Below are 16,418 nucleotides of genomic sequence, written 5' to 3' on the forward strand. Positions count from 1 at the left end.
GAATTACAGCTTCTCTCCATGTGAACTCCAAACCATAGAGAGGGAAAGATTCTGGAATCTGCCTTATGCTCTGTGTGCCACAGGCCCTTTCTTTTTCAATTATTCTAGATTAGAAATCATCTGGGCAAATGAATAGCCATAGTGGTTATGAAAGGTGAGATTCTTGAGTACTTCCACATTCTGCGTTATATATTTCTGCAAATATTTTCCTGTAAGCATGTATGACTATTGTAATCAGACATAATATAAAGAAGAAAACCAAAGTTTGCATTACAGACAATCATAGATTTGCAAAATTTTGTGCATACAAGGATATTCACTGCTGTTTTGCTTGCAATCCTCCTACATAGCCTCGGTAAAGGAGAGGCTGACTCAACCATGGTGCCTCCTTCACTGGATTGCTGTGTGGCTGCTAAAAAACCTGCAGGGTAGCTCTGAATGTGCTGAGAGAGCCTCAGATATATTGTTAGCAGAATAAAGCAAGATATAAAATGTTGTAGAGGGTACTACAATTTTGTGGAGGGTAGAAAAAGGAATATTAGTTGATGCATCTAATACCTTTAGGAGGATCAGAAAAACTGGCAAGAGTGATTGTTTCTGGGTCAGAGCAGTAAGGGAGGCTTACTGTTCACTCTGTACCCTTTCATACCTTTGAAATGTGTTAAATTTATGTGTTACCTATTCAATAAATAGATAAAAATTTGTAAAAAGAAAGAGGTCTTAAACATCATTGAGAATCATCTCCCTGTTATCTAAGAGCTTTCTTCCTACCATAGAAGCCTACGTAGTCTGTCCTTTTTGCCTGGAACACCTTTCTGTACCCCAACCCAGCCTGCGGATCTCAGCTCAGTTGAGGTTTTCTCATCAAGAATGTCCCTGGCCTCCCGCGATAGGTCAAACACCCTTTTATCTGCTCTTATAACACCCAATGGGCCTTTCCATCAAACACTTTCCCAGTTGCAGTTTTATATATACTCATGTGATTGTTCGATTCATGTTTGTCTCTCGCCATGAGGTATAAGCTACATGAGAGAAGGGTCTTTGATTTTACTCACCAGTACATCCATAAAATTTGGAACACAGGAATGTACTTGGTGCACTGGTATGGAATAGGGTAAATACTGAATGAATAGGGGAGTATACGTGCCAGCAACTACCTCTACTACTGGTCATCAGGCCTGTTCTTATTCATTATTATTAAAAAATTAATAAATTTTTTTATCTATTTATTTATTTTGAGATAGGTTATGAAACTGGCTAATTTTTATTTTTTGTTGTTTGTTTGTTTGTTTGTTTTTTGAGACGGGGTCTTGCTCTGTCTCCCAGGCTGGAGTGCAGTGATGTGATCTCAGCTCACTGCAACCTCTGCCTCCTGGGTTCGAGCAATTCTCCTGCCTCAGCCTCCCAAGTAGCTGGGATTACAGGCACACACCACCACGTCCAGCTTATTTTTGTATTTTCAGGTGAGACAGGGTTTTGCCATGTTGCCCAGGCTGGTCTCAAACTCCTGGGCTCAAGTGATCCACCTACCTCAGCATCCCAAGGCGTGAGCCACTGTGCCCTGCCAGCCTGTTCTTTTTCTTTTTTAGAGACAGTGTCTCTCGCGCTGTTACCCAGGCTGGAGTGCAGTGGCATGATCTTGGCTCACTGCAGCCTCAAACTCCTGGGCTCAACTGATCCTCCCACCTCTGCCCCTCAAAGTGCTGGGGTCTCAGGCATGAGCTACCGTGCCTGGCCAGGCCTGTTTTTAAACATCTGAGAACCAGGATCTCACAGCTCCCTTGAGCTGTCTACTGCACCTTTAAATTCCCTCACTGTTGGTAATTTCAACTCATATTGAACTAAACTGAGTCTTTGTGACTTCCACTCACTGGATTTAATTCCACCTCAGTAACACAGGGAGCAGGACTAATCCTCTTTCACATGATTGCTTTTAAAATATTTGAGCATATAGTTTCCTTTTTACCTAACTATGAATCTTACATTCTTTCAGCCATTACTAACTGTGACCTTGAGACTGGGGAAGGTGTCACCTACATCTGTTATCTGTAGCCCTCAGCTCTGGGTTCGGGTTAGTATATGTTGTTTGGATGAATCATTTTTCATATGGCATCTTGTAAATTACTTACCCTGAACATGTTCCACTTTGCCTCTTAAAATATTGGCCAAAATGCTGGACAAATATCATAGCTTCAGTCTCCCCAGTGCACCTTCTTTCCATTGTCCATAACTCTAGTAATGCCAACTAAGATCCCATGAGCTTTGGGGGCAGCCATTGATGACACATGGTCAGCCCTGTTCATGCTACTCTCTTTCTTTCTGTTTTTCAGAGCTCCTGTTTCTACCCTACAGCATTACTATATGCTGGCCTTTATGTATTAAAATGCTACACTCAACTGCTCTGAGGCTCATTAGAATGGCTAATGTTATAATGTTGACTTGTTTCTCAGACTCTCCAACGCCAGACCAGCAGCTTCACGAAACACCATGAGTTCCACACCAAGAAAGACATCACCATTAAAAAATAGGTCCACTTGGACCTACATGCCACAGCAAATACTATTTGGGGCAAACCCACAATGGTTCCCTCTACAACACCTTTACTCAATGAGTGTCTCCAGAGACGAAAGGAAAACATGAAGGTTTGAGCTTCAAGTGAGAGTTTTTTTAAAGGCCAGCCTCTTTACTCATCAACCCTGCTGCTCAGAACTCTGATGAGACCCATTCTCGAGAGTTCTCATACTGCGGAATCGAAGCTCTTGCATCAGATGACTCCTGGGTAATGCGAGCATGGTCGCTTCACTGCTAATGTGCACAGCGCTTGGCAGAACGCCACAAGGCCGATATGTCGAGTGTAGCTTCTCAGTCTCTTAGCCAAGATCAACCGTAGAACCAGTCAGTCTCCAACATCGTAATAACTCCTCTTTGGGGAACATATCCTGACCTGGTAAGGGGACAGATGCAGTGATTTAGTTTCTTTTTCCCACATTCTGCTTTCATGAGCCATATGACAAATGAGCAAAGGATCAGAGCATGCTGGGAACTAATGAACCAGAGGGAGAAATTCATTTAATGACTTAAGTGTGTTTTATCTAACGTGAAATGTAGGTCAATTCACTGTAAATTTATTCATAGGGATTATTTGTCCTTAGCCTGATTACATGGCATGTGTTGTAAGATTTCAGCCCTGTGTAAAACAGAACAGGTCCTGCCTGTCTCTCTCCATCCTTCCCTCCCCCCAGCATCCCTTCCCCTCACACACACACAGGGTGGCAGGAATCTAGCAACATCCATCAGTGCTTGTCTCAACAGATAAGACTGATTTCAAACTATTCAAAACACTGATTTGGGGCTCTTCATTTTATTTTATTTTTTCAGACGGGGTCTCACTCTGTCGCCCAGGCTGGAGTGCAGTGGCACAGTCATAGTTCACTGCAGCCTCAACCTCCTGGGCTCAAGTGATCCTCCCACCTCAGCCTCCCAGTAGCTGAGATTACAGGTGCACCCCACTATACCTAGCTAATTTTCTTTTTTTCTTTCATAATTGAGATTTTTATTGGTTGAGGATCAGTACAGACATTTCAATTTGTACGCAATTCTTAACATACGTAACAAAAATCTAAAAAGCCATGTTTTGTAATTCATTTTTAAAGTTATTCCAGTGACTTCCCAGCTTGAAATTCGGAAGCAAATTTTCCTTAAGAGGCTGTCAGGTACCAGTATCTTCACATGTTGATAAGCTGTCGCATACATCCCACCGATTCACAACTGGAACAGCATGTACACTCCACATTCAAATTTTTAATCTTTCACAGCACAGTAACAAAGTTTTTAAGAAAATAGGGCTACCACAACCAAAGAGGTTACAGAGTGCACATAATTCTCACAGGGAGAGCCATGAACAAAGAGTGGTTTTCTTTAGGAAACAATTCTACTAAAAAGCAACATGGGAATAGAAGCAATTTAAAATGTTCAAGACGTTAAATGCAGGACTGACTCCATATTGTCGTTTAATATGCTTTGTATTTCAGGATATAAAAACTAACCCGCCATCTACGGAATGTTAAGCTGACACCCGCGACAGTCAAAGCCTCCCGTAATGAAATATCCCACACTATTTTCTGGTTGTAGCAAAAAATTAATAACCGGCAAACGATTTCACCTCTTAAAAAAAAGCATTTACACTTAAAAAATGGGATGAGGTGGGATTCTCTCCTTCTTAAAAAGGTTTCTAGAGCTACTAAAAAGCTTGCATTTACAAAATAGTTGATAAAAATATTCCTCTGGATTGTACAAGAAGGGGGACAGGGACCACTGAGAAGACATAGTGTATGGTATCAATCAGACTTGGCTTCTTTCTCTCCTGCTTCATCAGGGAGGCTGGACTCTCCTCAGTTTTCGTTTCACCGTTTTCTGCAGGTAAATCTTCTTTAGTTTCTTGGTTAGCCACTTCTGCCTGTTTTCCCTTTGCTCCCCTTTTCCCTTTTGTTTGCGTTTTTTTGTCTGAAGATTTATCCTTCGCTGCTGCCTTTTTTGGCTGCGCTTCCACTTTTGCAGGAGGTTTAGCTGACAAACTTGCCGATGTCCTCTTGGGCTCTTCCTTGGCGGCCCCTTCGGTGGAGATGACCTTCCTCTTGGGCATCCTGGCGGCAGGGAGGGCGCGTGCCAGGTGCCTGCGGGCCGCTGCCCACCGAGAGCCTTCACGAAGCTGGGCAGCCTGGCCGCTGCCACTCTTTCTGCCTCCCCAGCTGCTGAGACCCACAGTGAGGGCAGTGGGAGAACCAGATGGAACTAGATTGGAAGCCCACCTCCTAATTTTCTAATTTTTGTAGATATGGGGTTTTGCCATGTTGTCCAGGCTGGTCTCAAACTCCTGGGCTCAAGCTACCCTCCTGCCTTGGCCTCCCAAAGCACTGGGATTGTAGACTTGAGCCACCATGCCCGTTTTATTACATTTTTGGAAACACTTGGAAAAATCTAAAAGCTGGACACCTACACAGAAATTCAGACATATTGCTGAGTAGAGTCCAAAAGAAAAATTAGGCAAGAAGGAGAGAATTTCATCACTCTGTTGGTCCAGCCGGGTATGTGTCACCAGAGAGACAAATTTATCAAACACAACAACCAGGGAATGAGTCTTGGGAGGTTTGGCTAGCAACGGTTTCTCAAGTCTAATTTAAGAAACCCAAGATAACAATCTTAGGGCACTCGTCATCACTGTCACTGTTGTTATTATTTTGTAAAATGCAAATTAGTAACTGAACAGGTCAGCTTGCATTAGTGTCCCGTTAGCTTCCTTAGCTTCTTTACCTCTTACAATAAAAAAGAATGTTCAGTCCTTGGTCCTAAAAGATAGGGGTCATAAAGCAATTTGAAGGAAGATTTGAACAAAGGCTTAAAAAGAGACATCGATTCAAAATAGATCCCCGCAAGATCATATTTGGGGAGGAAAAATTTGTGGGGACCTAGTTCACATCAGTATAATTTGTGCTTTGCTGCAGCAATGTGAAAATCTTATCATCAAAAATCATCTTTCTGATTCAGAGAAGAGAATAATGAAATTGTAAGCTTCTTTTTCTTTTCTAAGTCTAGCACTGATTTTAGAAGAAACATATAGGGAAATACTAAGAAACATTAACTTTTTTTTTTTTTTTTCTGAGACGGAGTCTTGCTCTGTCTCCAGGCTGGAGTGCAGTGGCACGATCTCGGCTCACTGCAACCTCCACCTCCCGGGTTCAAGCAATTCTCCTGCCTCAGCCTCCTGAGTAGCTGGGATTACAGGTGTGCGCCACCACAGCTGGATAATTTTTTTTTTTTGTATTTTTAGTAGAGACGGGGTTTTGCCGTGTTGGCCAGGATGCTCTTGATCTCTTGACCTCGTGATCCACCCACCTCGGCCTCCCAAAGTGCTGGGATTACAGGCGTGAGCCACTGCGCCCGGCCAGGAACATTAACTTAACATCGAGCACCTAGCAAGTAAAGCCAAATGTCATACTTTTTCCCATGCCAATTTCATCTCCAATACAAATAACAGGATAATCTTTTCATAATTCTGTAAATTCTAATGCATTTTACAGGGGAAAACAAAGAATGCAACTTTTTTTTTTTTTTTTTTTTGAGACAGGGTCTTGTTCTGTTGCTCCAGCTGGAGTGCAGTGGCACAATCACTGCTCACTGCAGCCTTGAACTCCTGACCTCAAGCAATCCGCCCACCTCAAGCTCCTAAGTAGCTGGTACTACAGACATGTGCCATCTCACCCAGCTGATTTTAACTCTTTTTGTAAAGACAGGGGTCTCCCTACGTTGCCCAGGCTGGCCTCCAGCTCCTGGGCTCAAATAACTTTTTGTTTCTTGTGTTTCTAGTTAAGGAATGAGACCATTAGGTTAAATGCACTCTCCTTATCTCCCCTAGGAATCATGATTTAGTTTCCTCTTTTTTTGTAGAAAACAATGCAGAGGCCAGGCACAGTGGTTCTTGCCTATAATCCCAGCACTTTGGGAGGCTGAGGTGGGAGGATCACTTGAGCCTAGGAATTCAAGTGACAATGAACTATGATCACACCACACTGCACTCCAGCCTGGGTGACAGAGTGAGACCCCGTCTCTAAAAAAGCAAAATAATATAAAATAATAAAACAGAAAACAGTGGAGAACCCTAAGAAACCTTCAAAGTAACTTCTCAAGTCCTATAAAAAGGCTTAAATTGCCTTGTTCCTGGATGATGGGGGTTTGGAATGTAAGTAATAATAATGTCCTATATTTGTTTGAAATTTTACAGTTTATAATATACTTTCACTCACACTATTTTATCTGATGCTCATATTGCCCTGTGATTCTCAGCAGAGCTTCATCTTGCATGAGGGGTTGGGTTCTGTAGTCACCAAGGAAGGTGAAATCACATACACTTAACATCCCCTGACCACGAAATAGAGGACACATAATTTTGTGTCTATGTAAATAAGTTCATTTGCCTTAGAGGCCAGGATATACCAAAACCTCCACAACTTAAAACCCAATGAGGAGGCTGGGCGCAGTGGCTCACACCTGTAATCCCAGCACTTTGAGAGGCCAAGGCAGGTGGATCACTTGAGGACAGGGGTTTGAGAATAGCCTTGCCAACATGGTAAATCCCTCTCTACCAAAAAAATACAAAAATTAGTGGGCATGGTGGCACATGCCTATAATCCCAGCTACTCGGGGGGCTGAGGCAAGAGAATTGTTTGAATCCAGAAGGCGGAGGTTGCAGTGAGCCGAGATCACACCACTACACTCCAGCCTGGGCAACAGAGTGAGACTCCATCTCAAAATACAAAAACAAAAACAAAAACCCAATGAGGGACACTAAGACCTGAAACTAATTGAGGGTTCCATGTCTCCTATCTCACCCTCACTTCAGGGCACAGGCTCATTGAGAGGAATGGCTAGTGGAATTGCCCAGCTTGTTTAGATTCTTATTCTTTCCCTCCTTTTTTGTCAAGGGTTTCGTTGCATTGATTAGGGTCCAATCAGAAAAACAGAAACCATTCTAGGTATTCAAACAGAGGGGCTTTATTACGGGGAATTAGTTGCACAGGGGATAGGAATGTCCAGAAGAGAGTTAAGAAGCTGATATGGTTTGACTATGTCTTCACCCAAATCTCACCTTGAATTGTAATAATCTCCACTTGTCAAGGGCAGGGCCAGGTGGAGGTAATTGAATTAAGGGAGAAGTTCCCCTGCTACTGTTCTCGTGGTAGTGAGTAAGTCTCACGAGATCTGAGTTCTCCTGCACAAGCTCTTTCGCCGGCCGCCATGTAAGATGTGCTATTGCTTTTCCTTTGCCTGTCACCATGATAGTGAAGGCTCCCCAGCTATGTGGAACTGTGAGTCCAGTAAACCTTTTCCTTTATAAATTACCCAGTTTTGTGTATGTCTTTATTAGCAGAGTGAGAACGGACTAATACAGAAGCCAAATAAAAGACAGTGAAGCAACCCAGCCATTCCTGATTTCTGAAAGCCTCTGCCACCCCTCGGCTGGAGGAAATTACACCAGAACTAGGGGCTGGGATCACGGAAGTTAAGCTGGAACAAGATAGGCCTGTTCAGCAAGAACTAGAGCCATAAAGGAAATGCAGCCACTACTAGTGAAGCCACCCAAGAAGTGAAGAATGAGGAGAAATACCCGAGACTTTCTTCCTGCCCTCCAGTAGATTCCACAATTCCACTGTTACTATTGCAGCTGGTGCTCTTTTGCATGCATCATTTCCTGGCTGGAGGCCAACTGACAAAGTCCATTACATCATCTCCAGATAGAATAACACTGCACCCAGGAGGGAGAAAACTTGTGCATGACCTCAGCTATCACCATTGCCTATACTACCCTGGCTAACCAGGAGGTCCTGAGTCTGTCAACATAACCTTTTCATTACTACTTCAACCATCATTTGAGAAAACCAACACATTAAGGCTATCCGTAACCAAGGAATCTCACACCTGCCCACTGGTGCCTTCTGTAGGTGGATCACAACCGGAAGCCAGCAGAAAGGACATCTGTCAGATGCAGCCTGTAGGGGTCAGCCCCCTTGCCCAAGACACAGCAGATGAAGGGTGAGGAGTGGAGCTAAGGACAAATAGCAGGTACAGCACTATAACTAAATTATCTTTGTGCTAATTGTATCCTTGAATTCCTGCATGTTAAATGTGCATATGACGTGTCACCACTGTACACATTACCACTTCCAATTGACATTTGAGGAAACTAAGATTCGGGTTAAATAATTTGCCCAAGATTACAGAGGTAAGAAGTCCTGGAGGTCCTCTGATTCTGATGTCTGATGCTTTTGCCACGACCCCTGATTCCTTTCATGTGGATATGTTGGAAAAGGACTAGGACATCTGAGGTTCTAAAAACGCTTTTATAGACTCTTAGAACTGTACTAATCCAGGGGATTTTAAACTGAGTACTCAAGCTCTGAGGTCCACAGACTATTTCAAGGACAGAGTCAACAGGACCCCGAGATCCACCCTCCACTTCAAACCTTGTGGCAATCTAATCTGGCATGTCTCAGGATTCTAAGTAAAATTTTAAGAAAATGATTCTGCTAAGAGAATAAAATTGTGTTCTAATTGATCTCTCCTAAATGAAGTAGCTATGGCTCAGAGAGGGTCTAGTTAACAGCAGGCTTAAACCCAGGCTTATACCCAGGTGTTCCCGCTTGTTACTCAAGGCTCTTACCAGTGAATCGTGCTGTATGCTTACTAACAGATAGGCAAGAGAAAGGGAGAAGCAACAGGGAAAGGCAGGAGAAAGATAGACATCAAGCAGAAAGATGGCAAAAGAAAAAAAAATAGAGACCAAGCAGAAAGATGGCAAAAGGAAAAAAAATAGAGACCAAACAGGAAGATGGCAAAAATGCCATTGTGTTTTTGCATTCGGGGCAAAAACAAAGGTAACTGTCAGAAATCTGGCCCATTCGTGGAAGGGCTAAGTGAAATCAAGAATAATCATCAAAAAGTGGAAGCAATCCAAATGTCCATCAGCCAATGAATAGATAACACATGTGGACTATCCACATGGTGGAATACTATTTAGTCATAGAAAGATACTGATCCATGCTACAACAAGGGTGCCCCTCAAAAACATGCTGCTCTTATGCCTGTAATCCCAGCACTTTGGGAGGCCGAGGCTGGTGAATCACAAGGTCAGGAGATCGAGACCATCCTGGCCAACGTGGTGAAGCCCTATCTCTACTAAAAATACAAAATTTAGGTGGGTGTGGTGGTGTGTGCCTGTAATCCCAGCTACTCAAGAGGCTGAGGCAAGAGAATCGCTTGAACCAGGGAGTCGGAGGTTGCAGTGAGCTGAGATCGCGCCACTGCACTCTAGCTTGGCGACAGAGTGAGACTCGGTCTCAAAAAAAAAAAAAAAAGAAAAAACATGATACTAAGTGAAAGAAAAGACTACACATTGTTTGATTCCATTTATGTGAAATGTCCAAAATAGGCAAATCTGCAGAGACAGAAAATAGATCAGTGATTGCCAGGGGCTGAGAGTAAGAACACAGAATGCCTGCAAAGGGACCTAAGGTTTCTTTTATGGGTGATGGAAAATGTGCTAAAAACTAGATTGCAATAATGGGTGTACAACTCTATAAATTTATTAAAAATCATTAGATTGTACACTTAAAATGAATTAATTTTATACCTCAATAAAACTAGTTTTTTTTTTTTGAGACAGAGTTTCACCCTGTCGCCCAGGCTGGAGCGCAGTGGCATGAACATGGCTCACTGTAGCCTCAAACTCACAGGTTCAAGCCATCCTCCCACCTCAGCCTCCCAGGTACCTGGGACCACAGGTGTGTGCCACCATGCCCAGCTAATTTTTTGTAGAGATAGGGTTTTGCCATGGTGCCCAGGCTGGTCTCAGACTCCTGGATGCAAGGGACCCACCTGCCTCAGCATCCCAAAGTGCTGGGATTACAGGCATGAGCCACTGCACCAGGCCAAAATTAAATTTTTCTTAAAAAAATAAATAAATAAAATGAAACAAGGGCTGACTCTAGCCTGTGGTCTTGATGGCACACAAAACTTGCACAATAAAATCTCATGAGGAAAAAAATCTTGCAATGGCTGTTGAGGTGGGTGAGGTGTGGCCATTCTACCATTCCTGTGTTGAGTCACACAGGGCACCTGCCTTCAAGTCCAATAATGGATCTGTCATGGGGTATAATTGTGCCCTGAGATTGCCGAACACTTTTATGTCCTGGCTTTACAGACTATAAAAGCTACATAGATGCAGATTTGGAGTGAATACAGTATGATAATAACAAAGTTATGAGAACATACAGTATGAGAATACAGTATGAGAATAACAAAGTTATTGTTACATCATATGCCTTGGCACCCCTCATTGTAACTATCTGCATACTAGTCTGTATTCCTTTCTAGACTGTAAGTTCCATGAGAGCAAGAACTATAACCATCTTATTCACTGTTTTTCTCTCCACCACGGAGCACAGGCCTGGTTCATGGTCTGTTCTAAATAACCATTTGTTTAAATAATGTTTTATTTATTTTATATTATTATTATTATTATTATTATTATTATTTTGAGATAGGATCTCGCTGTGTCACTCAGGCTGGAGTGCAGTGGTGTAATCACAGCTCACTGCAATCTCCTCCAGCCGGGCACAAGCTATCCTCCTGCCTCAGCTTTCCAAGTAGCTGGGGTCAAAGGCATGCACCACCGTGCCCAGAAAATGTTTACATATATATATATATTTTTTTTTTGTAGAGATGAGGTCTTCCTATGTTGCCCAGGCTAGTCTTGAACTCCTGGGCTCAAGCAATCCTCTTGCCTTGGCCTCCCAAAGTGCTGGGATTACAGACGTGAGCCACTGAGCCCAGCCTAAGAATTTTTTAAATTATTGGGAACTCTCTAAAAAAAGTAGTGATGCTAATTCAATGACCATAAATTAATCTAACAACCATGTATTTGGGAACACAAGCATATTCCCACATGTCATTTTATTTAATCTTCACAGCATCCCTGTTAAGCAGATATTACAGGTAGATAGCTCAGAAAGCTGAAGTGATTTAGTTCAAGGTGGTGGAGAAGGAATTCAAATTGAGGTTTCCTGATGCTAAGTCCCAGAGCAGTTTCATTGCACCTGAGTTTCACACAAGCAGAGATGGGCTCCTCAACTTTTGATAAGGTTGCAGTCCCCATAAACCCACCAAAAGTTGAACGTATCATAAACCAAAAGTGCATTTAATATACCTAGCCCACGGAACCTCATAGCTTAGCCTCACGCACAGTTGGGCTAAATCCTCTAACAAAAAGCTTATTTTATAAGAAAGTGTTAATATTTCCTGTAATATATTGAATACTATACTGAAAGTAAGAAACAGAATGGTTGTATGGGTACTTGAAGTACAGTTATTACGGTACTTTTTCAACTTGGTTCTAAAGCAGCATACAGACAGTTGCTGAACTTGCGATGATGCAACTTAAGATTTTTCAACATTGCCTTCAAATTGCTGTAAAGTTGAAAAATCTTAAGTCGAACTATGGCAAGTCAGGAACTGTGTGTATGTTGCTTTAGATTTCTCTGATGATTCATATCAAACATACATAAAGGAACTATGCCTGAAAAGTTCAATACTTTTTATCAGGAAATGACCATAACTGCTTAGTGATTTTTAAAAATTCATTGATAAATAGAGTCAAAATGTGGAGTGGACCACAGAGGTCTCAGGGAAATAGCTATCAAATGAAGGATAGTTTTTATATGTCAGAAATCTGTTCTCCAACTCCTGAGCTCAAGTGATCGGTCCGCCTTGGCCTCCCAAAGTGCTAGGATTACAGGTGTGAGGCGGAGGTTTCAGTGAGCCAGGATCTCACCTCTGCACCCCAGCCTGGGCCACAGAGCCAGACCCTGTCTCAGGAAAAAAAAAAAAAAAAAGGAATATGTTCTAGGAACAGATTGAACCAGGAATAACTGCCTATGAAAGCTTGAACTTTGCTTGATACTCCTAAAATTTTATTAAATTCTCTTATGGAAAGAAAATAAACTACACTTGATACTTTACTGAGCAACTTTTAATAAAAGTATGTGATAAACCTAACAATGACCACAAACATGAATGAAGAGATGCAAGCTTCCAAGAGTGGTTGTAACTGCCTTGGACATTATTATTTCTTTTGGTTATCCCCTCTTGGTGAGTGGTCCTTGCCATGCTGAGGAAAGAAAAGCTTCCTTCTTCAGCTCTTCCCTATTCTCGCCTCCCACAGTTAGCTGCTTCCACACAGCCAGTGGCTGAAACGGTTTTATCATCCTCTCTTACTTTCCTCCCTTCCTTCTCCCTCCCTTGGTCTACTGAGTCCCACTAGAGCCTTAAATGTGCTCTTTCTTTAATCTTTGAGTAAGCTATTCAAGAATAATGAAACCTCATTCCTTTAATCCCAGCACTTTTGGAGGCCAAGGAGGGCAGATCACCTGAGGTCGGGGGTTCGAGACCAACCTGGCCAACATGGTGAAACCCCATCCCTTCTAAAAATACAAACAAATGAAAACAAAACAAAACAAAACAAAACAAAAACTAGCCAGGTGTGGTGGCGTGTGCCTGTAATTCCAGCTACTCAGGAGGCTGAGGCATGAGAATTGCTTGAAGCCGGGAGGAAGAGGTTGCAGTAAGCTGAGATCATGCCACTGCACTCCAGCCTGGGTGACAGAGTGAGACTCTGTCTCAATAGTAATAATAATAATAATAATAATAATAATAATAATAATGAAACCTTTCGATATTATTACTCTTACTGAAGATAGAAGAAGAAAAGTATAATCAACCTTGTATTCCTATAGAAGAGTGAGGCCCCAGGTGTTAGGCGTAGTGTTGGGGCCATGTCAGTTTCCATCTCAGGTTGCCAGAGATCTGGGTCAAGGATTTGCTTCCTCCCATGTTCTTTCTTAGCAAAAGCATAGTTTATTAGAAGTCTAGATGCTCAGGGTTGGAGAAAATTACAAATATGGTTGTGTAAAAACTCTGTCTTTTTCCTTTACTCTCATGCCACAACAATCATCAACACAGAAGACTTCTGTGACTAAATGTGTGAAGGTTTTCCCCCCACACCAAGCAGGTGACACCAGCTCGGTGTTCTCTAGTTCATTTCCAACACTACCTGGAGATGATATCAGATCCCATAGGTTGCGGGCTCAGTCCCCAAGACTGCCCTCCTCATCACATACCAGTCACATGTCCGGGCCTCTAGAACTTCTGACCAACTGACTTCAAGTTGGGGCTCCCATAATTCCCTTTTGGGTTGGATTAATTTGCTGAAGTGGCTCACAGAACTCGGAAACACATTTACCAGTTTATTATAAAGGATGTTGCAAAGGATACAGATGAAAACATGCATAGGGCAAGGAATGGGGGAAGGGGCACGAAGCTTCGATGACCCCCCTGCCCGGGTGCCACCCTCCAGGAACCTCCATGTGTTCAGCTATCCAGAAGCTCACTGAACCCTCTTGGGTTTTTAGGGAAGCTTCGTGATGTGAGCGTTCCTTCCCCCAGGGCACAGGGCAGGACCCTCTCATGGGAGGGTCTTAGGACCCACAATCATAAAGGTGGGCAAACATTAGAGTTCTGCCTTGGAGCAGGCAAAAGGAGGTCAGGAGAAGGTCAGAGGCTGCCACTGCAGCCTCACACACCCAACATTATAATAAAAGACTGCAACAAGGGCTAAGGGGGTGGTGATGGTTAATACTGAGTGTCAACTTCATTGGAATGAAGGATGCAAAGTATTAATCCTGGGTGTGTCTGTGAGGGTGTTGCCAAAGGAGATTAACATTTGAGTCAGTGGGCCGGGAAAGGTTGACCCACCCTTAAGCTGGGTGGGCACAATCTAATCAGTTGCCAGCATGGCTAGACTATAAGCAGGCAGAAAAATGTGAAGAGAGACTGGCCTAGCCTCCCAGCCTACATCTTTCTCCCATGCTGGATTCTTCCTTCTGTCAAACACTGGACTCCAAGTTCTTCAGTTTTGGAACTTGGACTGGCTCTCCTTGCTCCTCAGCCTATAGACAGCCTATTGTGGGACCTTGTGATCATGTGAGTTAATACTTAATAAACTCCCCTGACTAATACAGGGGTTATGAGCCAGGAACCGTGGATGAAAACCGATATATATCATAACATCATAATAGTTCTGATCCATTTCAAAATATATTTCTAATATGATAATCCCTACATCCTATCTCTTCAATTCCAAATAGACTCTGGGAAAAGTGTCCTCCCACCAATCCATCTTGGACCTCAAAACATCTAGGCAAGCCTTGGAGTTTATTTATCAAAACTCGGATATATCACTTCGTATTTTTACAATATAATTCATGTTTATCTGGAGATCTCAAAAATTTTACTTTCCCTTTTGCCATCAGCCTTTTGTCACAGGGGCAAAAAGATGGGGAAAAAAAAGAGATGACTTTTTCTGACTTGATTTTCCTCTTTCTTTCTTTTGATATTTCCAACAGCTTTATAGTATGGCAGCCGATAAAGGATTAAAAACAAAGCATCAAAAATGACCTCAGACCAAGAAATAAAGAGCAAGAGTCAGAGGAAATCCAAAGCAACTCCATTTCCCTGATGCAAACTTCATCCCTCTCTGAATGGCCCCCTCTCACTTGTTTCCTGACCTCAGCACTAACCTCACACAACAAAGGAGACTTCTCTTCTGATTCTTTTGTTTCTATTATTCCTGCCCTTCCCACACTAAATAAGGAATTGCAGAAACAATGGAGGGTGACTTCAGAAGGTAGGTTATAAAAAGGCACCATGGCTTCTGCCTTGCTCTCATGTCACTGCCTCTGGGGAAAACCGGCTGCCATGTTGTGAGGACACTGAAGCAGTCCTAGGGACAGGCCCTCATGGGAAGGAACTGGGGCCTTTTGCCAACAACCAGCACTGCCTGCCAGGCATGTGAACGAACCACCTTGGAGGCAGATCCTTCAGCCACAGTTGAGCCCTTAGAAGGCTGCAGCTCTGCCGGGCATGGTGGCTCACGCTTGTAATCCCAGCACTTTGGGAGGCCGGGGCAGGCAGATCATGAGGTCAGGAGTTCGAGACCAGCCTGGCCAGCATGGTGAAACCCCGTCTCTACTAAAATACAAAAATTAGCTGGGCATGGTGGTGTGCGCCTGTAGTCCCAGCTACTCGGGAGGCTGAGGCAGGAGAATTGCTTGAACCCGGGAGGCGGAGGTTGCTGTGAGCTGAGATCGCACCGCTGCACTCCAGCCTGGGCGACAGAATGAGACTCCATCTCAAAAAAAAAAAAGGCTGCAGCTCTGACTGACATCTTGACTGCAACTTCAGCAGAGACCTTGAGCCAGAGTACCTAGAAAATCTGCTCCTGGACTCCTGACCCACAGAAAATATTAATTTTTAATCCATTAAAGGTGAGAAAACTTATTATATAGCAATAGGCAATGAATACAAAAAGTAACCTGAATATGTGACTAATAATAAGACAGATTTGGTCAGAAAAGTAGCCAGATTCTAGTTGCTGAACTTGTTCCTAGTGTGGGGAGAGGAGAGATTGAGGTAAGAGGGGAGACAAGTATATTTGACGTAGTTATTTGTCTTTTAAAAGACCATAAATATGTTCTTTAACTTTAGGTATATATTATTGCTGTCTTTTCTTTCCTCCACTTTCTTTCAAAAACAGGATCTAAGCAGGCTGATGTTACCAGGGCATCCATCTCCCTGGATTTAGAGCTGCTGAGATCACTGGAGAAGCACTTGAGTGTGAATGAAGGACAGAGTCATTTTCTTTCTTTTGATATAAAAAAATACATTCTAGGCCAGGTGTGGTGGCTAACTCCTGTAATCCCAGCATTTTGGAAGGCCGAGGCGAGTGGATCATCTGAAGTCAGGAGTTTGAG

At 43.0% G+C, this 16,418-nt stretch overlaps 1 pseudogene; it reads right to left on the bottom strand.

The window, feature by feature from the left end:
• Positions 1-4,337: 4,337 nt before the first annotated feature.
• On the bottom strand, positions 4,338-4,642 carry LOC101132639 (non-histone chromosomal protein HMG-14-like; annotated as a pseudogene).
• Between the last annotated feature and the right edge of the window lie 11,776 nt (positions 4,643-16,418).

The sequence above is a fragment of the Gorilla gorilla genome, chromosome 16 (genome assembly GCF_029281585.2).
Source record: "Gorilla gorilla gorilla isolate KB3781 chromosome 16, NHGRI_mGorGor1-v2.1_pri, whole genome shotgun sequence".
In the NCBI taxonomy this organism is placed as follows: Eukaryota; Metazoa; Chordata; class Mammalia; order Primates; family Hominidae; genus Gorilla; species Gorilla gorilla.